Genomic DNA, 23,524 nt, shown 5'->3' with positions numbered 1-23,524 from the left:
ATCTAGGGTGATCATTCATTTGTCTCACTGAAACCCTAGGACTCCAGTTTAAGAGCTTTTTTATAGACTCCTATAAAGGGGAAAGTGAACTTTTTAACATGTTTGCACTCTACTAAAGCAGTACACATAAAAAGAAGCACAACTGGGGTTCCTGCATACATATATGGCCCAGCACGTGCTATGGCAGTAAAGAACATAGTTAGGCAAGAAATGGGCTCTTAGTTCCCTTCTCTTCATTTAGGGACTGTCTTGTACTGAGTTACAGGATTCCAGAAGCCTCTGTAGTAATAATGGGCCAGATTGTGTAGTCCTTACTCAGGCAAAATGTCCTCACTAATTCAAAGGGAGTTCCATCCTGTACTAAATCTTTGCTTAAGCAAGGAAAGAGGAGTCTCAATCATGTAATTTGCACTGCAGTCAGTGGAAGGCTTGTGTCTGAAATGTTGGCACAACGACATTTATTTTCAAGCCATCACAAATGATGTTTATAAAACAGTCCCAGCGCATCGTAAGGTCCATTAGTCCAACGTTAAATAAACCATCGGTAGTCTAATGAAATCCAGGGCAGGCTGCATTCAGAAAAGAAAGGCAAAAATCAAGAGCAGAACATGGCTTTTGTTTAAAACAAAAAGAAACTTATTTCTCCAGCATTATAATAATTTACTGAAAGAAAGGCATACTTACAGGTAACCAGGATGATAATATTTGACAGGCTTCAGATGTAGATGAATGTCTCCACAAGATTAACTCTTGGTATAATAACAAGCAAGGTCTAAAACTGAAACTCTGACTCGGGGAAGTCATCCTCACGTGTGGTACTTTTGGATTCAGAGGGGCTATTTGTACCAGCAAATGTTGAAGCCACTGGGGTGACCTGAGTGAATAAGCAGCAAATACACTAGTATTTTGCACTGTGTATTGTTGATTTGATTGAGGAAAATACTCAAAGGAACTCTTCCCTAAATATTATCTATGTATTGAAAGAGCTGATTGGCTGATGATAATAATAATGTAGGCGAGGAAAAATTGCCATATTCACTGGAGGAGTTATTCACAGTTGTAGTTACTGATGTTTGGAGGCTGCGTTGATGGTACTTTTTGCATAGGTGTCTACGGGCCAAATCTGTGGTAAGACAAACGGGACTTGAGCCCTGACCAAGGGTACATGGCAGATGTTACTTTCTATTGTAACATGTTTGGATGGATACATATATTCTGTATATGAATCCATATATCTCTATATTTATTATTATAACTTAGTTTTAATAATAATTGTTTGTAGACACCTGGAGGACATAACCAAGATTAAGTCCCTACAGTGATAGGAGATTTATTTTGTTCAGACTCAAAAGAAGAGGCAGTCCTTGATCCAAAGAGCTGATGTTGATCATAAACAATGGACAGTGGGTGGAAACAGCAGATGGGGATTACAACCCAAATCTCCTGAGATTTGTGCCCTATCCACTTGGGCACACTCCTTCCCAGGGATTTCCTTAGGATTTATGGGGCCCTACACAATACCGTTAAATTGGCGTCCCTATCCCCGATGACAGTCTTTGAGAGATGTGATTTCATAATCTTCAGCAACACACTAATGAAATATTTTTAAAACAAATTTTAAACTAAGTTCCTGTAGACTAACATAGTAAATTCAAAAACTGACAGTATATACCTGGACTTGGCAAATGCCTGTTAAATGGCTTCATTGCCATTTGAATGGCTCTTTCAAAGGTTCCGTGTTCTCCTTATAGCAGGCTTTCACTTTTAAGTTAACTAAGTCCTCTCTAGAGGAAGCAGAGCCACAGAACAGCAATAGGAATTGGAAGATGGGTGGACATTAAGACCCAGTGGTGCCCTAAATTTTCAGGTGCCCTACACAACTGTGTATTCTGCCTATGGGTAAGGACAGCTCTGTTCCTTCCTCCTTGTCAGGATCATTTTATAAAACATATATGTACATCAGACTGGCGTATGGCCATTTTCAACTACCTTGCAGATTGAAGCTCATTCTCATCTGAGAAGTGAGAATTATGCACTTGACTGTTACCATCATGCAATTTCCTAGGGTATGTCTACACAGCAACATTAGTTCAAAATAACTAGCGTTATTTCAAAATAACATAGTCCATGTCTACACAGCAGGCAGTTATTTTGAAATGATGTCGAAATTCTGTCAAGCTGGAGGACTTCTTACTCCGATTGCTGTAACCCTCATTGTATGAGGAATAAGGGAAGTTGGAGGAAGAGTGCTCTATTTTGAAATAGATGCTATGTAGATGCTCCCAATTTCGAAATAAGCTATTTCAAAATAAGCTACACAACTGACGTAGCTCAGTTTGCATACCTTATTTTGAGTTAAGCCCTGCTCTGTAGATGTACCCCTGAAGGTCTGTGAGCACAGAAATTCAGAGCAGTCACAGAAAAGGCAAAATGCTAGGTTAAGTGATATCTCCCTTGATAGAAAAATAACCTCTTTATTTTATTTTTTAAATACAAATATGTACATCACAGTGCCCCCTACCAGATGTGTGCTTCACATTAGTAGTTAGAGGAACCCTGACAGAAAATTGCAGCAGCAGCAAGATATGGTGAAAAAAAAGAGGTATGTTTTTAACTAGAAGCCATTAGTGCAATTGTAGCTGTCAGTTGTGCTTTACCCCAAAAATGCTTTTTTTTTTTTTTTTTTAATGAAACTCTGTGAAAGCCTCTAAGTCTGGCACATTCAAAACATTTTTTTTTGTTCAGCGTGAAGGTTCAAAACGGTGAAGCCAAAGTTAGAGCAAGAGTTTGGGCTGAGGAACAGCTGAGGTGTAATTAATTATCATAACCATTTCCACTCTGGACAGATTCTTACCTGCTTCATTTTTGTGCTGTCAGGATAAAGAAGAGCAATGGGGGCCCTTTATCTAAGGCAATGTTTCCCAAATGGGTTCCGCGAAGTGAAAATAAGGGTTCTGCAAGAAAATTCCATTACAATAACATTTTATGATTTTAAAGAATAATAATTAATATTTAAGCATTATGAATTTTATTGAAAACAATTTTCATTTGTGTTTGCAAGATAAGTGTCCCTGTGTAATGCCAGCTTAGCCAAAGAGTGGGGACGATGATGTCACTAGTCAGCGCCGCGTGGGCAGCCAATCAGTGGTTCGATCGCCTTTTATATATCACCAAAAATCCCCATACTCACTCTCGGGAGCATGGATCACGTGGGTGACTGAATACAAATAGACTAGAGCTGCGTCGGACAAAGTCGAAGCTTCGGCTGTCAAACCAGTCGCTTGTATAGGAGTGCACAGGCAGCACTCTCATGAATACTTTACTTCAGTACAGTCGCGTGATTTCTTGTATTTAAAAATTTAACCTTGACAAATATAAATTGACTATGATAGATTAATCTATGTGCAATTAAAGTAAATGTTGATCTCATGTCCTTGTCTAGCATTTGTTTATTATTATCCTTACTTTTTTGTAGTCTACTTTTTCAGCTCCATGTATAAGACTGTTATTAGGTATTCCGCAAAATTCTTTCGAGTTTAAAAGGGTTTTGTGGCCAAATAAAATTGGGAAACACTGACCTAAGGAAATAATAGTGACCATCCTTTTCCTAGCTCATTTATATTTCTCCATCCTGAGATGTATATGAAATAAACAAACATTTTCATATTGATTAATTCTGCTACCAAATTTAACAAGGACAATTTAATCCTAGACAGTGATGTTATGTATAACATCAGGAGCCAAGACACTTTTTGACCAAACATATTGCAGAGAATTTGGATGGCTCTTGAAGAATCAATGAAAGCAATAGGAAAAGTTCCTTGTATAGCTGTTCTTTATGGGCCAAACCCTCAAGTTGTGACTATCAGATTAGTTCAATAGACATCAATGGGTCTGGCTCCCCCAGAGCAATTTTGTTCAAAGCCATCTGATGGGATTGTAGCAAGATGAGGCGAGATCATGGATAGTGCACTGCAGATGGCAGAGTGTACATGCAAGAAGTTGCTGAGACTGTAGATATTCAGAACTGTCAAAACAATGATGGCGCACTCTAGATTTGGATGCTGAAGGGAACTATCTGGAAACTGCCCTTCTCAGAAAGATGCAGATGGTACCCATTCCTGAGTAACCCGCCTGAGACTTTTCTGTGAGGTCCTCTTCATAATTATTGATTTTGCAGATACTCATTTCCCAACTCACCCCCAGAAGTTCTGTTAGACAGTGAACTAATAAAATCCAGGCCATGAGCGGTTACATCTCAAGGGGTCAAAGGAAACTCTCAGCTTCACTTCACACTGCCTGAACACCTTAGTCTTGCCATTATCGAGAGCAATTCCCCATGTGCTCTGGGATTGTTCAGCTAATATATTCTCTGCATCCATTCTTCTAGCTCATACTGAAATAGAACCCTCCTCCCATTTGTGCCCATGTGGAGAGGGGCTGAAACTGGAAGGCAGAATCCTAAATGCCACCCTGGTGCTAGTACGTGACTTTACAACTCTGGGTTTTCTGTGGAATGGGCCCAGTCAGAGCCTGACTTCAAACAGGCCCCTGAATGCCTGGCTGTGGATCCAGCCACCTGTCTGATTAGGGATCCTTTTTACAAGGAAAGTCTTCCATCAGAGCTAGCTGGTCCAGATTGCTTTAGCTGAGGTGATTCAGAGCTCTGGGAGCAAGGAAAGGTAGAAGACATGAAGGAATTGAAAATCAATAGTAAAAACAAGTGGATGAGTAAAACATGGAGAGGAAGTGTAAAAGGCAGTATGACAGGAGTGGGGCAAGGAGGAAGAGAAGTGAAAACGACAGGAGTAAAAACAGAGGAAAGAATAAAAAAGCAAATGAGATGAGAAAAAAACAGAAGAGGTAAATTGAGAAAATCCAGGCATCCAGAAAAACCTCTTCATGTCAGCTCACACAGTCAGGGAAAGGGTTCGCTGTGACTCGCAAAGTACAGCTTGGATGGGGTTTCAGTTAAAACCTTCTCTTGTGTTGCCTCATTTTTCATTTTCTTGAAATGTGCGCGTATTCGTCAAAACTCTCTGAAGAGTGGTGAAAGGTTTGGAATCCCCAGCCGTAGTTGCAAACGCCAAGCGAGCTGCTTTAATGCAAAGCATAGTCTTTTCTTTAAAACATTGCCCAAGGTGGTTATTTTATTTGACCAAAAAAATCAAGATGATATTTAAACCAGAGAAAAATACAGACTAGAGAAAAACTTTTATTAAAACGCACCCCCGAATTACATGTTTTGTTCACAATTATATTTATTTTTTAGCTACACAACAATAATTTATCCTTTCATAGAGATTCAGGTCAGACATCCTGGCAGTACATACTGAACATATGATATGTTTTCATACCATGAAGTTTTCTAATTTCTCTCTCTCTCTTTCCTTTGGGCTCTAGAAGCATGAATTAAATTTTGTGTGTGCTATAGTAAGTTTGATTCCATTCAGAAAGGGGTGAGTATTCTAACATTCTATTTAGATCGCTGTAAGAAACTGAGTACTTCGTTGGGCTGCTTCCCCAAAAAGTGAAAAATTGATGTTCTTTACTCCTCAGGCAATAGTTAGTGCCTGTCTGCTGGAGGGCAGGATGCCAGCATATCCTAGAGAAGCATCTGTGAAGTTTATGCTCACAAAATGTGGGATCAGAAGGCAGCAGAGCCACTAGAAGCAGAAGTCCATGCTGTGGTCCCCATTCAGAACACTGCAGAGATGTGCTTTCTGGAAGCACAATGGGGCCAAGGTTTCCCGATAGGGTTGAGGGTATGGCTGGGCCCAATGTGTCTGAACTACATGGATTCATGTATGCTGCAGCAGCAGGATGGTCCTGTGGTTAGCTTGAGAGTAGAGAAATGCAGGTTCAGGACCCACACAGATTTCCTATGTGACTTGGGCCTCTCCAATTGTGCCCAGATCCTCACAGATATGAATATCTTTGTGGAACTGGGCCTCAATCTCTGCGTGACTCAGTTTCCATCTGTAAAATGGGGATGATAGAACTTCCCTACATCTCAGGAGTCTTGTGAAGATGAACACAATAAAGCTTGTGTTCACAAGCTCAGACATCACGGTAATAGAGTGTAAGTGCCTCAAATAGATAGATCCACTGGCTGGTCTTCTGGGGGAAACTACAAGCTATGGGGGCTGTTGCAGGCTAAGCTGCTCCCCAGGCAAGGGAACAGTGACTCAGGTTATACGCTGGGCAGTGATTTTTGTTGTGGAAGGTGGTTTCTGTACTAAATCCAGCTGACAGATGCCAAGGAAATCACATGAGTCCAGAAATTGCCACATCATCGACTTTCTCCCCATCTTTGCCAAAAACAAAGATTAAAACTGGCCAATGATTGTCTTGTGCAGGGATGGTGTTATGTGCAAATGCCTCCTTAAAAGCAGCTGTCAGCATGCCCTCCTACGGGGGTACTAGAATTTGCTCCTCACGGGCTTGCAGATGACAACTTCTCGGGAAAGCATTTGAAGAAGGTGAGGACCAAGGTCTTGGGGATCAGTCAGGACAAGCAATCTGTCTCTCTCTCAAGTGCAGCAAATTGCTTAACTTGACCCACTGTTGTACCACCTTTGTCCAACTCCCAGTGTGTTTTTGATTTGTGATGGGCACCTTTGCACCCAGTTGAACTGTGCAGTCCAAAAAATAAAATTCAGGGCAGCCAGGGAGTGGTCTGTGCAACAGGTGATATTTGGTCCTTACATTATCCGACAGGAGCATTGTGTATCAGCAAAAAAAGAAATGCTTGAAAACTCTGCTTCATTACCTCACTTCAGGCCCTTGTTAATTAGGTCTAATTTTAACTATCAGCCACCTTATTTAGCTGCAAGAGAGTATTCTCTTCCCACACAAGACTGCTCCTGTCAGGGAGTCCAGCACTAGGTTTATTCAAGTAACAGCATTCCTGGAGTGCTCGCCATTCAAATTGACTTCATTTCAGCAATGAGAATGAGGATAATTTTATTCAGCCCTGGTCGTGGCCTTGTGACCATCTTTATCAGCACAGCAGGTTTCTAGCATTACACCCTTATGCATGCAGCACAGAGGGAATCCCAGCACCGTGGATTTTCAATCTCTGTGCTTTAGCAGCAGTACTATTAATCAACCCCTAAAAAGAGAGCAGAAAAGATGGGAAGTCATACTTCAAATAGGCTGTCCAATAGGGATCCCTTGTGTTATGACAGTGCATCAAACTGGAATGGAAAGCAAACCATTACCCTTCTGAAATTCTAACTGGCAAAGTTTTCAAGGCCCCCATCTTATTTACTTTCCTTTGTTAAAATGACCAGTTTTTTTTAAAGTCAATGCCCTGCTGAGACATAAACAAAAGAAAGGGGGGAACCAAGGCAAAGTGTGTAGGATCCACCCTCTGATATGCCGTTTGTGCCTGGTTAATGGACGCTGGGCATTAATATTTCTTACCCTTTTGTCTGTGTTCACTGTAATAGAAACCCCTGTCTAGACTGAGTGGCTACTGCAAGTAATCCCAGTGATCTCCAGTAAAATCACTCTGAAATGTGATAGCCATAGTTATCAAGGAGCACCGGGATTAACGTGATTGATTGAACAATGGACTTCTGGTTTTTAACATGATCTATATGTGTCTCAAAATCAAAAAAATATAGATGCTTTGTAAACCCTTCATTGCAGGGTAACTTATCATAGTCAATAAATGTACTGGCACACCCTAAAAGGAGACAGCTTAGCAATGTTGCCTAAGTGAAAGGATAAGCGGTAATAGCCATAAAGAAATACTTACATTTAATCAGCCACGGATTCTGCAAGGACTACATCCATCAACATACTTGCTGGCTGGGTAGCACAAAATATACAGTTGATCAAGCTTTCTGGAGCAGTTCTTGTTTTCAAACATCTCAATGATGAAGATATTTGCAGTTGGCTTCAGTCAGGGCTGCCGTCTTCCTTCCACAAAGCAGTCTGAGTGCTCAATGAATTATGGGCACACCTTTTTATTTAGCAAGAGTAGACTAAACAGTACAGGTTATAACCAGAATGCAGTTATCCAGTTTGAAATGGGTTCTTAAATTGGCTTGGCATAGGTGTAACTTCCCGACTGAATCGTCATTATTACTAGCCCAATTCCTGTTAATGCTGACTGAAAGTGCACCCCGTGCATTGAGATGACCTACATTCACTGTTCCTCCATTTTGACCATTTGGAAAACAGACATTTTTTTCCCTGACAGAGTATTTGTAGGTTTGGTTAATTAATGTTACCAAAGGATTTCAAGAGCTTCAAATAAAAAGAACAAGTTAAGTGCCAACTGCTATTACTTGCTAGTGCACTTTTGTAGAAGTCAAGCTTTCTCACATTAGGGTTGAAAGCTGAAAAAAAATACATTAATGCCAAAACCCAGTTTCCTTCCAATGGAAACCATTCTGACACCAGAGGAAATTTTGGCTCTACAGCAGCCAAAATGATCATTCATGATTATCATGAAAATACCCCAGATGAGATTCTTCCATTAGACTAGTATGTCCAGTGTACATTGCAGTCACACTACACTGCAATTTAACACCCAACACACCTGGCAAAGTGTGAAGGAAGTAATGTAGAAGCATGGTGGACACCACATTGTGATTAAGTGGGAAGTCACTTGATTTGGACAAAACATTGATTGTGATGCAGCTTTCTGATATTTGCATTATTCATATTATACCACATGACACCATATACTAGCCAATGTTACTTTGCGTTAGCTAATGGCTAATTTGTTTCAAAGCTCTGTCACATTTCACAACCAAGACAGCAAGTTCTGTATTTGCGTTTAAAGGATTCTGCCTTATTTCTTATAGTGCACCCATGAATTGTGTTTCCTTTTACACTTGCCACACAAAGGCTGAAATGATGGTTAAGGATTTATTTAAAGCATTGGGTCCAAAGATAAAAGTAACATGCCTTATTGGCACTGTCATTTCGCATCCCTGGGGGGGGAGGGCAGAGTAGGACGTTGGGGGAATTGTGATATGACAATACTTGTGGAGTGGAGTGCAGGAGGCTCAGGGCAGGGGGTGGAGTGGTGGGGTGGTGCAGGAATCAAGGCAGAGGTTTGGGGTTTGGGGGCTCAGGGCAGGGGACTGTGTGTGTGAAAAGGTGAAGGAGTCAGAAGTGGAGGTGCGATGAGAGGCTCAGGGCAAGAGGCTGGGGCAGCTTAGGGCAGGGGGTTGGGGTATGTGTGTGTAGGGTAGACTGCAGGGGACAAAGGCACTATTTAAGGATGGCAGGAGGGGCTGAAGCCCCCCCACCCAGAACGTCATACCGGGATGCTGCTGTTCCTCATCGTCCCTGTCAGGGAGCGAAAGGGAAGCACACAGCGGGGGTCACTTACTCCTCTGCCGTCTCCCCTCCCCAGTTAGGAGGGAGAGGAATTCAAGCACTTGGTGCTTTCCTCTCATTCCTTCAGAGAGACGGAAAGGGGAATAACAGCAAACAGTGTTCCCATGTGAATCCCAGAGGTGGGGGAACTTCAGACCCCCCCACACACTCTCCCTAAATGACACGGGGGGGGGGGGCTCAGGGCTGGAGCAGTCCCAGAACGGTTGGGAGGGGTGCATCCACAGTCAGCCCCTTTAACCTGCCTGTCTACTTGCTGCTTATCATGGCAGCCTGTAGGAAAGTCCTGGGAGTCTGGCAGGGAGCGCACCGTGCCTCCTCCTGCAGCCTCTTACCAGAGTAGCACAATAGGGTGCACAGTGCACCGCCGTACTTTCCCCTCTGGTTGGGTCTTATTATACCGATACCCCGTTCATATGTACCAACTCTACGGGTGCTCTGAGGCTGGAGCATCCATGAGGGAAAATTGGTGGGTGCTTAGCACCCACCAGTAGCCTCCCATCAGCTTGCCTCAATCCCCAGTACTGCCTGCCAGTGGGCCCCATGAATCAGTACTTTCCCCTCCCTTCCCATGCCTCCCATCCACTGCAATCAGCTATTCGGTGGAACTTGGGAAGCTGGGAGAGGGTGGAGGGAGGAGCAAGGAAGTTCTGCGCTTGGGGGAAGGGCAGAATTGGACAGGAAGAGGTGGGGCTTGGGTGGGAAAAGGCAGAGCATGGATGGAGCGCAGCTGGGAAGAGGCGGGGCAGGAGTGAGGTTTTGGTGGATGGGTGGAGTCAGAGCACCTGTGTTATCTGTTGGGTTGCTCAGTATAACAAAGGATTTGCCCACAAGGACAGGAAATAGTACTGCAAGAAGGAGCCTTGTTTCCTTTGTGTTTTTTAACCTGTACACCACAAGGCTTCCATTTTATGAGGGAGGCAGAACCAAAATGAAAAAAATCCCCCGGAAAGTCCCTTTCATTTTTCTTGAGATGGGAGCAATCGTTTATTCGGCAGGATAGGCCTGCAATCCTGAGCATGTCCCTTGTATTGCTGACAAAATTCATGTGCCCAATCACTTTTTATTTTAGAACTAGAAAAACTCCCTTCTCAGAGGGACGGATTCATGTAAGATATACATCACCCAATAGCGCTGGGTCAATTTACACCAGCTGAGGCTTGTGGATACTATTGCTTGGCAGTAGAATTCTCTTGAGTTGACCTGATGTTGACCTTTTGCCCAGCCTTCCTCAGCACAGGAAAACATTTCTTCTGTCACAGCCCTGCAGAACTCATCCAAAGCAGAAACGTACAGATTAACAGCAAAATATTGAGCTCTTGTGAGGCTAACTGACGTGAGACCGGGGCTGGGCAGTTTATCTATCTTTTTTAGCTGCTAATGATGCTGAAATGGCACCAAAGTCTGAGGGGGAAATGGTTGTAACCTAAATAGTTTGTAGTGTTTCCAAGTTCACTTGGGGAGTCTGTGCAAAGGGAAGTAATCCTATCCTGTGTAAAACTGCATATTTTCAGAGAATTATGGAACATAAACTCTTTGCATCCTGAGAATAATTTTTTAAAGAAAATTCATAGGAGCTTCCTGGCAGACAAAGCAATTTTGAGTCCTTTAACTTCTGGATATGTACTATATGGGCACAGTGCAAGGCCTGTGGGCATTAATGGCAAACCTGGAGAGAAGCTGAGAGGAGGAGTAGAGGCAATCAAGGGATGTAGGCAGTCAAGTTCCCAAATGGAACTCATACTAAGGGTACGTCTACACTACATGCCTCTGTCGGCAGAGGTATGTAGATTTGTTTGTTCAGCAAAGGTAAATGAAGCCGCAATTTAAATGATCGCGGCTTCATTTACATTTACATGGCTGCCGCGCTGAGCTGACAAACAGCTGATCATCTGTTTGTCGGCTCGCCGCTAGTCTGGACGTTCCCCCTGTCGACATCAAAGCCCTTTGTCGGCAGCCCCGGTAAACCTCATTCCACGAGGAATAACGGGGCTGCCGACAAAGGGCTTTGATGTCGACAGGGGGAACGTTCAGACTAGCGGCGAGCCGACAAACAGATGATCAACTGTTTGTCGGCTCAGCGCGGCAGCCATGTAAATGTAAATGAAGCCGCGATCATTTAAATCGCGGCTTCATTTGCCTTTGCTGATCTGTCTAGTCTACATGCCTCTGCTGACAGAGGCATGTAGTCTAGACACAGCCTAAATTTGGTTCTCTAGGCACAATATAGCCTCTAGGAGTTTATCAGAATCTGGGGCTACATCAACAGTTCAGCAGAAAGTCGACTTAAGCTATGCAACTCCAGCTTATGTGAATAACGTACCCGGAGTCAACATACCATAAATTAAGTTACCATTGTTTCTGTACTACAGGGGGCCGACAGGAGAAACTCTCCCATTGACTTCCCTTACTCTTCTCATCCATGGTAGAGTAACAGGGTCAACTGGAGAGCAATCTGCACCCCTGGTCTGGCATTGTTGTGGAGCACTTACAGGAACAAACTGTCCATGAGAGTCCTTGACTAGGAGATTGGGAGCAGTAGAGCCCCCACCACTTTCCTGGTGGCTGGGGGAAAGTGAAGCCCTCCGCTCCCCACCCTGAGCAGCAATGGAGCTGCTGGGAGAAAGCAGAGTGCCCAGATGCCAGGGGAAAGTGGAGCAATTGGGGGAAAGCAGAGTCCTAGACTGGTGTTGACTTCCCCTGGTCTGGCAAATTCCCTGTTTCAGGACCAGTCAGGTCCCGAGGATGCTGGACCAGGGAGATTCAACCTGCACCAAAAATTACCCAGCCATCTTGGAACCACTATTAGTATTCTGGTTCAAAGGGGGGATGCCTAGGGGATGGATATTTAGCTGTTCAGATTAAGTGTCCCTTTTACTAGGGCAATAGTAGGTGGCCACTCAAACCGAAGTTGTTAAATCTCAGTCTAGCAAACTGGAAACTCCCCATAGAATTCCACTGGCAAGAGTAATCCAAGCGACACCCTTCCCAGGCTATGTCTAGACTGCAGGCTTCCTTCAGGAGAAGCTTTTCCAGAAGAGATCTTCTGAAAAAACTTCTTCCGAAAGAGAGTATCTACACAGCAAAAGCGCACGTCGAAAAAACAATCTGCTTTTTCAAAAGATAGCGTCCACGCTGAATGGATGCTCTCTTGCATTTAAGCTCTGATTACTATGGACAGAGTGGCCACCAGGGCACTTGTGCTTTTTCCTCTTTCCTCTTCTTTCGAAAGAACTTCTTCTTCCCCATCCACACATGCCTTTTTCTGAAAGAGCTCTTTCGGAAAAAGGCTTCTTCCTCATAGAAAGAGGTTTACCAATGTCAGAAAACCCCTCTGTTCTTTTGATTTTTTTTCAAAAGAACATGATTGCAATGTGGGTGTAAGTGAAGTTTTTTCAGCAAAATGTCAATTTTTCTGAAAAAACTGCAGTGTAGACATTCCCTCAGAGATATAAACTATGACAGACACAACAACTCCAGCATAACACACCTGGAAAGAAGTGTTAAGGAAAACAATGGCAAAACCATTGGGCTACGTCTACACTGGCCAGTCTTAGTCAAGAATATATGCAAATGAGGCACGGTGATGAATATTGCCATGCCTCATTTGCATACTTAATGAGCCACCATTTTTGCACAAGGGGCTTTGGACAAGAAGGAGCAGTTTACATTGCTCCTTCCTGTGCAAAAAACCCCTCTTCTGCTGCTTATTTTCAGGCAGAATGACTCTTGCACAAGAGGGGGGTTTTGCGCAAGAAGGAGCAGGGTAGACTGTTCTTTCTTATGCAAAAGCCCCTTGCGCAAAATGGCAGCTCATTAAGTATGCAAATTAGGCATGGCAATATTAATCACCATGCCTCATTTGAATATGTTCTTGAGCACGACTGGCTAGTGTAGACGTAGCCTTGGGGAAAAAGAAAATGTGAGTTGTCATAAAGAAATAGAAAAGAACTGGCAAAAAAAAGTTAAAACAAAGATCTTCAAAAAGCAACAGTCTGGAAAAGGAGGCAGCCAAAAGGAATGAGGTTATAAGGGAGGTGGAATGGCCAAAGATATATTTTGTGAAATGGGATAAGGTCCTTTCTTAATGGGATTTTGGACATGCAAGATCATGCCATTTATAAATGCAAAATAGTATAACTATTTTATTAAGAAAGATAGAGAACTGAATATCATGGGAAACACTCCAAGCCCTTAATTAAGAAAGGGAAGGTATCATTTGAATGCAGCATTTGATTTCTAGTTCTGGTTTACGGAATTATTTTAATTTTTTCTATGATTGGTTGAGCTCAATAGCCAGCCAGGAAAACAATCGTTCTCACTTCTCAAGCTCAGTATCTGCTTTAAATCAAGGAGAAGGGAGACTTCTGATTCAAAATAGTGGATTTTACAAGCTATTCCCAGCAGAATCACTGTAGTATGTCACTCTTTGAGTTTCATGAGGATCATATGAACAAATAAGAGTTTGGAGAGGAAAGGGAGACTGAGATGAGGGGAAATCTGCATTTCTGACCAGTTCTGCAACTTGGAAAAGAGAAAACTGGAAGATCATCTAGAATTGTGCTTCCAAAGCATCAAGACCCAGCCGTCAGCTGCAAACTTTAGTAAATATGAACATTATAAGACTTAAGTGTCTTAAAACTTATTTCCAAGGAAGTGTCTCATTTTATTACAACATGAGTAAGAGGCTCTAAGGTAATATTTACTTTGGTTTACATTTCATAAAAAACAGAAGACTGTGATTTCATGGAGGCTATAGCAGGAATTCCTCTTTCCATCCAAGTGGAAGAAATTATGTTCAGGGCCTTTCCCTGAGGGCTCAAGGGGAAAGCACATGAACAGGGAAACTCCCACTCAGCTTTATTTGTGGAGCTAGACTTTTAGGCGGATAAGGCTGGAATTGAGAGAAGCTATAACTAGACTAACTGGCCAAATCCTGTGACACTGTGTGGTAGGCAAGGGTAAAGGATGCCATGCAAAAAGGATAAGCCCAAAGATCTAACACTCCAGCTGATGAAAATCAGAAGAGCCATACAATCAAGGAGAGAGATTCCTACCTAGAAAGAAGGTAACAGCAGAGACTTGGAGAGACTGGTGCAGTACTTAGTCTAACTCAGCCTGTCACTTCTTTCACAACTGAGTAGCCCAGCAGCATCTTAAAGGTGCTAGAGGAAGGGCTGAATGAAGGATAAGCAGGAGGTGTGTGAAGAACAGAAATGGAGAGAAAGAAAGAGGAGAGACATCTGCAAAGAGCCTAGTGCAGGGGTGAAATAGTGCACAGTCCATTCCTGATACAGGAGCATCTGAAGTACAGATGTCTTTAGGAATTCAGAACACCTACAGAATCTTGGCCGGAGGAATGAGTCACTTCTACATGTAGCTGACAGGTGAGGCGGTGTGGTCTCTGATGCAGCCCCAGGGCTGAATTAAGCAAACTCCCAGCATGGACTTATAAGAACAACATCCTCACCCTCGTTATGAAGGATGGCTCAGACATATCTCCTATCTCAGCTGTGCCTGGTGAGTCTAGCCTTTACTTGCTTTTAAACCCATCTCTGACCACAACATGGTTGCTAATCTTTCCAAAGCATGTTTCCTTACAAGCTGTAGTCCTTCTGTATTGTTGGGGCCTCAATTTATCCACTTTCTCACCCTTGTGTAGCAACCTGCTTTTTGGCAAGGACAACTGGCTGCAGTTTCCTTGTGTCTGGTAACATAACTCCTTCTGTTGGCCAGAGGGGATCAACAGAGAGTGGTGCATGCTGCTTCCAATTCTGTCGGCCTGTGAATGAGAGACTAAGCTAGGAACTCAAGCCCAGATCTTAGCATTTTGCTGCTATTAGTCGACAGGCCGGCCCTTTTGGTTTTCTTAAAGACTGTCTGACTCTTTGTGGCCTCATCGGTGATCAAGTCATAACACCACCATCAGCCACCAGCTGCTGTCTATTCCCACGGTATAACCTATCCACTTCAGGGTCTTTCCCTGAATGTAATACTTGGGCATTGTGTCTGGGCCTGTCTTTCATTTCTTCAGTGGAAACTCTATCTCTGTCGAGAGAGTGCCCCAAATTCTGCAGAGGCACTTGTTCTTGAGTCCACGTTTCATTCCTGGAAGCCAATATTGCTTTAACAGGCGCAATAAAAGTATGTGCATGTAAAGTTTATTCTACTGTCATAGCTACTGGGAGAAGTCTCCTCTGGTTAGCACAATTCTTCTCTTACTTGCAAATACTTTAGAATTAAAGTCACTGATTGACACCATTATGAATATTTGTGAGTGTATACATCGTTAACTGTTGAAAGTAACCTTTGGGCTTCCTCACATCACATAACTTCAGCTCCAAGGTGGCAATTTCAAATGCAGTGTTACGTGGTGTTATTCTTGATACTTTCACACCCTGGGAATCATGTCACCATGCTGTACAGGCCCCTTGTCCAGGGTACAAAAAGTCCATCTGACCAAGTAAAGAAATGAGTAGGATAGGGGTTGTTAAATTGCACGTAACCAGCTAATTGAGTAGTCGATGGAATTTCCATTGACTATTCAATAAGGGGAGAAACTTGGCCAGGAGCTAACCCCGCTGCAGCTCTGCCTTTTAAATGTATTAAGAGTCATCAAGCAGCCAAAAAGCAGAGGTGCAGCAGGGGGACCAGAAGTGAACTGGGACAGCTGATTTCTGGCTTGCTCCAAGTCCTCCCAGCTGCGCCTTTGCTTTTCAAATGTATTAAAAGCCGAGCAACTCTTAATACATTTAAAAAGCAGAGCTGCGAGCTTCTCACACAAATTCCAGATGTGACTGGCAAACCTCTGCAAGGGAGGGGAGACGGACTAACGTTTCTTCTGCCCATTTTTCATTTCTCAACACAACAATATGTGGGGGCTTCATCCCGCAATTTCCTAGGAGTGCACAGTCAGCAACACTTGTCAAGACCGTGCCTCTATACGCACCTAAATCTCTGCCTCCACAGAGCCATTTAGTCTGTGTGGTTCCAAACAACCCCAGGCAAATGCCTCCCCTGTGAAAGGTTCTCCAGGGACTGCGTACCACATTCTGCTGATTTTTACTTACAGAAGAGCCATGTAACCCTGTAAAGAAACGGTGACAATTTGTACCTGATTACCTCATCGCTGGCTAAAGAGATGGGAGCAGGCCTGCCCAAGGGAGGGGAGGGGCAGTTGCCCCAGGGCCCAACTATTTAAAAGGGCTTGAGATTCCTGGCCACCACCCCTGCAGCAGTAGCAGCTGGAACACCAGCTCCTTTAAATCACCACTAGGATGCTGTGTGGCCAGGAGGTTCTGAGGGCTGGCACAGAGCAGGCGGGTGTGCGCAGCACACTCCAAGTGGCACTAAAGGTTGGCTACTCCAGCCCTGCCCCTTTCACCAGAGTCCCCACCCTTTCTGGGAGCATGGAGCCAGCCCGCACCACCAACTTGCCCAGAGGCCCAGCAAGACTGCCAGCCTCCCTGGATGGGGAAAGGAATTCTAATGCCTTGATTCCCAAGACAATGAAGAACAACAAAAGGGCAAGAAAAAATAGATAACCTGCCATTCATTAACCATAAACATACAATTGTGACCTAAACAGGCAATGTATCAATAGCCAGGACCTGCAACTGACATCTTCATCAGCCAGCTTTCTTTACAGACCTTCAGTGTCTTGCAATTTGAAGAACTCGTACTAAAACACAAGTTCAGATCGTGCCTCCTTTCATCCACAGTGCACTGCCTCTGCTCAGACTGCCTTTCTGACATCTCCGTCCACTTGCAGACAAGAGCCTCACTCAGCACAAGTTTTAGGCACTGTTCAGATTGCTTTCAACACCCGGCATGCTTAATTCTTCAGCCTCTCTGCAATACATTGGCATCAGTGTTGAATAATCCCCACAAATCATCACATAGGCCTTTTTAGTAAATCTTTCCACTTATTAGAGAGAAATTTAAACATCCCAAATATGAGTATTTTTCTAAGGAGTCCTTTAAAAACAGTTCCTGGGCTCATGCGCCAACATACACTCTGAAAATACAATTAATAAAATAAAATGTGACACATAGTTGAGCCCAAATTAAAACTACCTACCAGCCAAACCCTCCCACCTAGCCCAGAGTAAATAAATGGTCTTTGCACAGAGGGTGTATACAGAGGCTTGCCGAGCCCATAGAGTTTTATGGGGAAACCATACAGCAGCTTTTCATCCCACAGACTGTACTAGCATCCACTCCTCCACTCAGATCCCTGCACTCACACAGGTGGTTTAGACCAGTAAAGTTTCAGACCCACTGGCCACACCCCCAGCCTCATCCTCCACACCTCTCAGAGTGACACTATGGAGACTCAACCCCCTTGCGGAACTCCTCTGTTCCCATCCTACATCTATGCATGCCCACAAGAGGTCCACTGCCTGTTGGTTCATCAACCGCCACTTGCAGGATGTTCTAGGGAACACTGAGAGGCAGAGCAGTTTCTGTTCACCTTAGCACTCTACCTCCTCAGCTGCACTGTACATTCCTTGGTCTTAGCCAAGCATCGGAGCCAGAAGATTATGCAAAGTTTTTTGGGAGGCATTCACTTGTAGACGACTTAATGTAAAGTCACCGTGAATTATAGCCTTGTGTAACAGAAAGCTGCCAGTGTTTTAAAACCATCTTTCCTTAAGAAGCATCCTACCAGCCATGTTTAGGCCACTACGCATGCGAACAATTAATTACCAAGATCTACAAATAAGTGGGCTTACTTCACCTCTCACTGACACCATGTTTACAGCAGTGTAACTCCAGTACCTCTCGCCGTAAGTGAAATGTCCACAACATCTATTTACATTGTGCTCCAAAGCAGACTCTTTAAGAATTGTACTGGTTTGGTCAGAGAATTTTATCATTTCTGAGCCTTTAAAGAAACAGACGACAAGAGTGTGATGAATTCATGATTATTGCGAGAGAGTCTCTTCAGGATGATTCCCCAGAGGGGGCCTCGAAGCTTTTGCTTGACAAGTGTATGTAGTGTTCTCAGATCAAAAGAGAAATCCTGCCTTGTCAAACAAAACTGAAAATGAGAAAATGACAGAAGGTGGGTTTTATGGGTGTGTTAATTTACAACACCTCTAAGCATTCGTGATTTCCGAGCTTGTAAATCCTGTCATTCTTTGACACTCTAAGAATTATAAGCTCCGCACTATGTGCCCCTTCTTGCTTCTGCTGAAGGCAATAAGATCAGGCCTTATACATATAGATGTTTCAAGATCTAGCAGATAGCTCCTTTTTAGTTAATCAAAAAGACAGTTGGTGTTGCAGTACGTTTCTGTGCTAGCCCAACCATATTTTTGTTCTTGTTCTAATCGTATTTTTTATGTAGGGATTTCATTTGCTATTCAATCAAGCAGCCTTTATATATACATTCTTACCTCTGTATTAAAAGTCAGACATTGTGTTCTAATTTTTATTCAGGCCAATTCCTCTTTGGAGTAAAAACTGAGTCTCAGACTATGCCCCCGTGTCCGGTCAAAGACAAATGGAAAAATGTGTCCAATTCTGAGTGAAATTTAGCTTGAGAATATTTTGCCACAGTATGTCATGCTAAGATTTTTGGTCTTGTACAACACACAGATTCCAGCTTGTCGGTACACCCCATACATACAAGCTCTGCTGAACTCAAAGAGCTTGCATAAGTTGTTAATCAGAGCAAGATTTGGCCAGGAGAGCATGTTTATACAGAGTGTAGCAATGTACTGAAATATCCAGAGATAATTAAAGTATCTAGCTAACATATTGGCCCCTCGGTTTAGAGTAACACTCCTGCTGCAGAGCACTGTAACCTAGTCCTAAATTTTCCATCAGTATCTTCTAATAAGAAGAGGTGAAGAATGCCAGCACTTTCACTACTGGCTTCTCCCAAACGAAGGCTGCTGTCTCAGAAGAGCGGGAATGTGATGTAAAAGAAGTGAAGATATCTAAACCAAAGCCATTCTGAAAGGGAAAAAAATACCAACCAACTTAAATACTGTCAGCACAGCCTTGATTATCCAGATCTTTGTTATCAAAATATCTCTGGGATCTGAAATAAGGTCATGTCCCCTAATAGCTGTTAATTACATTGAAAATTCTGTCAGCCACCCAACACCTACATTCTAAGTTATTCCACATGCCCTGTTACATTCAGATAATGCAGGGTTGTTTTATATTGTTATTTGTCGCGTACCATAGACTGAAAGTGTACAGGGGACTGGAAATATTGGATTTTTTGATGATGTTCTTTCCTAGGAATTTCATTTTTTTTTCCTGTTTAACTTCCCAGAACAAAAGTTGGCATATTGACTTTACTATGATTGAGGGTATATCCTGCCATCTTTCCACTCTCCATGTATTTTGCTCCAAGCATGCAATGGTATTCTGCACACATTTTGTAGATCTGATGGCCTATTATGGAAGTGCCTCCACCCAGAATGCCTAAAGCACGTGGCGTGTATACTCCACTATGACATGGGGTCTGTGGATTTAGACATCTGACAAATATCTCAACTTAAAATCGACCACCAGGAGCTATCCAATGTGCTTCATACTAATTCTAATCTCAGTTACTTCAGAATAAAGCAGGCATGCCTCTAGTGAAATCAATGGAAAACGGGTGTAAATTAGAAGAGAATCAGGATGAGTGTCTCCTTTTTTTCCACTGTTGAGATATTCTTTGTGTACGGATGGATTTCTTTCGAAAGAACTAGGCCCGAGCCTCTGTGCAATATGTAGGAAAGATTTCACACAGCACTGCATGGGTGTGTCTAGACTACATCTCTCTGTCGGCAGAGGGATGTAAATTAGGCACTTTGAAATTACAAATGAAGCCAGGATTTAAATATCCCGTGCTTCATTTTCATAATCACGTAATGGCGCTCTTTCGAAATAGCGCTTTCTCAAAAGAGCGCCATGACGTGATTATGCAAATGAAGCGCAGGAAATTCAAATCCTGGCTTCATTTGCAATTTCAAAGTGTCCAATTTACATCCCTGTGTCTAAAGAGGGATGTAGTCTAAACACACCCTAAGAGAAGAAACATATTCTTGTGTTTATATGTCAATTTAAAGCCATGGTTTTTTGCTTTATTACATAAGTCTTTACTGTATGCTTTCAAATAAGGTTCTGATTTACTTATATTAGCATTGAGTAGGAAGGCAAAAGATCCCAAATGGGCCAGAGGTGATAATGAAGGCAGGATACCCAGATGGACATATTCAGATGTTTTTTGGTCCTGAGCTTAGATGATTTACACCAATGGGCCAATACATTGTTGGTAGCATTACAGAATGTAGGATAGTCCCTCTGACATGGATGCAGTACCCTGGATAAATGTTACTGAATTAAGCTTAAGTATCTTAGGCACTCATTATATCAAAAATTCAAATGTTTATATATTTTTCTATGTAGCTTGTCTAGAGGCTATGACCAATGTAATCCTTGGGAAATGTTATTAGCTTCAAGGGTTTTTTTTTTTTTTTTTTTTTTTAAAGAAATGGACTAAGACAAGAAGGAACTGATAGCTGAGCAGGTTTCCTAGAAAATATGTGGGAGGAAGGGCAAGCTAATGCCCATCTCCAGACCTGGATCTTTAGAAGCTCCACCATGGGGGAGGGGCTGTTATCTACAAATTACCTCAGCGCTACTCAACTTTGGAAGCTCTGGGGACCACAATGATACTCACAGCAAATGCCAAGGGCCACAACTTAAACGTGGTTCCATATACATGCAAATATATGTAAATATAAGCAAATAGCTTCTTTCACACTGATGGGCATAATACAAAGATTAAGGCAAGACTACACAACATGCAGGCCCCATTTAAATCAGTTCTACTGATATTAATAAAATGCAATATTTACCCGATCTCTACCCATATTACAGCACTTTTAATGAGCAATGACAGTCCAGGAATTTAACTGTTAAAACATATATCAACAGAAGACCATTATATTGACTACTTTTTGTTTTGGCTCCCACCCGTGGACTGCATGTTGAACCTCATGTAAACCCAAACTGCACTGAGGCCACAAACAAACAGGCTGCGGGCCACATGCAGCCCGTGGGCCACGTGTTGAGTAGCCCTGAATTACCTAGTCCCAGAATCAAAAGGCGGTAACATAAAAGTGGAAAGGATTCATAGGGCAGAGCAGAAAGAATGATTAACTTGTAGCCCCAGTGAAATTCCCAGAGGGGGGTTGAAGAAACCCTTGTTGCAGCTGGAGGTGATTGCTGATAAATGTAGTAGCATGCTAGTTCTTTTAGTGCTTTTAGTATGTTTTCTCTGTAACACTTTTACCTTAAGAGTAAATGTGCTTGCTTAGAAAGAGCTGTGGAGTAACTTAACTGTGGCTGTTACTCTATTTACAGTCTCTGAGGAGAAAAGCCAAGCAGGCCTACTGAGGCAGTGTGACTTTGCTGGGGAATTCACAGGAGGGAGACAGACATGAGCCTCCACCCAAGTGTGGTGGTGACAACTAGGGAAATGAAAGTAAGTGCCCAGGCTGGACCATAGAGGAGGAATACAGATGCACTTACCCTGAATTGTGGCGGACTCAGCACACATACTGCATAAAGCCAACTTCGCTTTCCTCTTCTGAAAATATTTTTAAATGTTTCAAATACTTCACCCCAACCCCACCCTCCCATGGGCATGACCTACTTTTGATAAGAGAGAACAGTGGTAAGAGAAAGTGACCCCCACTGACCTATCTGACTCCAAAATACACTTTATTTAGCAATTTCCCTCCTCAGAACCACATCAGTAAGTAGTGATAACAGTTCTTTTCTCCAGGGCCACATCAAACTGCTTCAGGGCCTCTGTCACACCAGGTTGATTGTTTTTATGTCCTCTCCTTTCATGCTATAATGCAAGGGTTTCGTGTCTAAAAAAATCCTCTGTCACATCCAGTTCATTCACAATTACTCTGACAAAATTCAGTCACCGAGGAAAATCCTTGATGTCAGAGATTTCATCAAAGGCAAACTAATAAATACTATAGCAGTCAGCTTGTCTTTGGAGTTCTGTTGGTGTTGCCAGAAATCTCACTTGCTCCTTCAACTGCAGCACAGTCAAAAGAATTACATTTGTTTCAGTTCCTTTTTCCTGTTGTGGGCTTTCCCCCTACCCTGGAAATTAGGAGCACATACAAGTAAGATACCGTGCCATCCTTATCACTGCACCATCTGTAAATGGTTTCATTCCTCTGACAATTTCACATGCAACCTTATAAAAAGCCCCAGCAGCCTTAACTCACACTGCTAACTTCAAAGATATGCATGACTGTGTTGGACCTTTCTATGCCGCTGGGACAGATATGAAGGGTCACGCCCGCTTTCTGTGGAAATTAATTTCTGTGTCAAATTGCTGTAGGGTTAATTGAAAGTTGCTTTCAATTGTGCAGCAGTGTCCTTTCAAAACTTTGGACAAATACCAGCCAAAGGTGGCTGGAAAGAAATGGAAGTGGAAGATAAGCCTCTGGAGAATTCTCTCTATCCTCCACACAAGACCATGGAAGCTTTCAGCAACCCCCGGGGGACATTCCAATGAAAACTCTGGCTGGCCCTGAACTCTGTGCTTCCTACCTACTTAAGTGGGGATGAGGCTACAAATGGGAGCCCAAAAGCGAAGGAGACAGGCAGGGTTCTTGGGCCAGCGGACAGGCGATGGTCCTCCTCAGGATATCAGCGTACAGACTAGACCTCCCTGGTTTGGCACTGTCAGGACCTGACCAGTCCCGAACCTAAGAATTTGCCGGACTAGGGGAGGTCTCCTACCACCAGCCCCCAGTCCCATTGCCTGCTGCTGGCAGGCTGCCCCAGCAGGCTCCCTGTCTCGCCTCCCCCACCAATCTGGCTGTTCTGCTTGCCCATCTGCTGCCAGCTCTCCGTAGCACAGACTCCTGCTCCTGCTGCAAGGCTCTGGCCCTTCACAACCGGGGCAGCTGCAGGGCCCCGACCCTGGCCCCGCTCTCCAGGAGGTTGTCACAGGGCTCCGACTCCACCCCATGGTCCTGGGAGCTGCTGCAGTGCATTGGCTATGCACTCCAGGGGGCTGTCAGGATACTCCAGCCCCATGCTGCCATGCGGCCATGCAGCCCCATGCGGCCTCAGCCCTGTGCTCCTAGGTGACTGAGGGGACTCCGGCCCTGGCCCCATG

General features: G+C 43.4%; 2 long non-coding RNA genes across 4 annotated transcripts; both read right to left on the bottom strand.

Moving 5' to 3' along the window:
• Window positions 1-437: 437 nt before the first annotated feature.
• Window positions 438-3,124, bottom strand: LOC142818671 (uncharacterized). Its single transcript, XR_012896254.1, has 3 exons — window positions 2,855-3,124; window positions 685-874; window positions 438-569 (listed from the first exon to the last, which is right to left on the bottom strand). It is a non-coding gene; the product is annotated as an uncharacterized LOC142818671 (long non-coding RNA).
• Window positions 3,125-10,403: 7,279 nt separating this feature from the next.
• LOC142818735 (uncharacterized) lies at window positions 10,404-17,781 on the bottom strand. 3 transcript variants are annotated; one of them, XR_012896368.1, is made up of 4 exons: window positions 17,672-17,781; window positions 17,011-17,211; window positions 16,310-16,447; window positions 10,404-10,624 (listed from the first exon to the last, which is right to left on the bottom strand). It is a non-coding gene; the product is annotated as an uncharacterized LOC142818735 (long non-coding RNA). The 3 variants fall into 3 exon arrangements; XR_012896367.1 differs by having other exon boundaries at window positions 17,607-17,684; XR_012896369.1 differs by lacking the exon at window positions 16,310-16,447 and having other exon boundaries at window positions 17,607-17,684.
• Between the last annotated feature and the right edge of the window lie 5,743 nt (window positions 17,782-23,524).

Source organism: Pelodiscus sinensis, chromosome 17, assembly GCF_049634645.1.
Source record: "Pelodiscus sinensis isolate JC-2024 chromosome 17, ASM4963464v1, whole genome shotgun sequence".
Lineage (NCBI taxonomy): Eukaryota > Metazoa > Chordata > Testudines > Trionychidae > Pelodiscus > Pelodiscus sinensis.
Note: the sequence above shows the minus strand (reverse complement) of the source record. Positions and strands in the feature narration are given on the sequence as shown.